Below are 864 nucleotides of genomic sequence, written 5' to 3' on the forward strand. Positions count from 1 at the left end.
CAAGTCAGCTCTGACCAGCAGAGCACCATCCCTTTGTGTTGGTAAAACACTTCCAAGGGCCCCATTAGGTGACCCTTCCTGAAACTGGCTCTGGCTCACAGCATGGGCTGCCTAGGAGCAGCTGCTCTCTTGTGGTGTGGGTAACTATCAATTATCTGATTCCATACAGAAAAATAAAATGAAAAACACTATTATATACAGCAGATAATTTTCTGAAGAGCAGAAAGTAACCTCTGAGCTTCCCCTGTATTTTGATTTATGGTCACAATAATGTTTTGGAGGTCAAAATGAGTAGAAATGCCAGAAGTATTGAAGCGTATATTGATCCAAGGCCCGCAACTTGCCAATTCAGTCCTTTACAAATAGCAGCACCACTGTTTACAGAGGCAAGTGGTCTGAAATATGATCTCTTACTAGTTAAAAATAAAAGTTGTCTAACACTGAGAACTATACGTTATTTGTCTTCAGATACGTGATCTTACATTTGGCCTTCTTGAAACACAAATTGTTGGCCTGAGCACACCTTACCAGGCAATCGCCATCATTCTGTAGGAGGGTCCTCCTCAGTTTTACCACTTCTCCGGGCTCCACCATTTACAAACTATCAATAGGGATTTAGTCTTAAATGAAGAAAAAAAACATTGCAATAAGTCTAAAACTGGTTCTTGAAGCACACTAGAAATACTGTCCTTCTCCCTTGATTCACCATATACAATTTTATGTTGAGATCAATTATGTAACTATCTTTATTCCATTGGATATATGACAGTTGTTCATAAACTGAGTCTTCACACAATAAAAGCAGCCACAGACTCGTCCACAGGAAACGCTCAGGCGCTGGAGCAGGGAGGGTCCGGGCTCTGC

This window comes from Egretta garzetta, unplaced genomic scaffold (genome assembly GCF_000687185.1).
Source record: "Egretta garzetta isolate BGI_Z169 unplaced genomic scaffold, ASM68718v1 scaffold425, whole genome shotgun sequence".
Classification (NCBI taxonomy): Eukaryota; Metazoa; Chordata; class Aves; order Pelecaniformes; family Ardeidae; genus Egretta; species Egretta garzetta.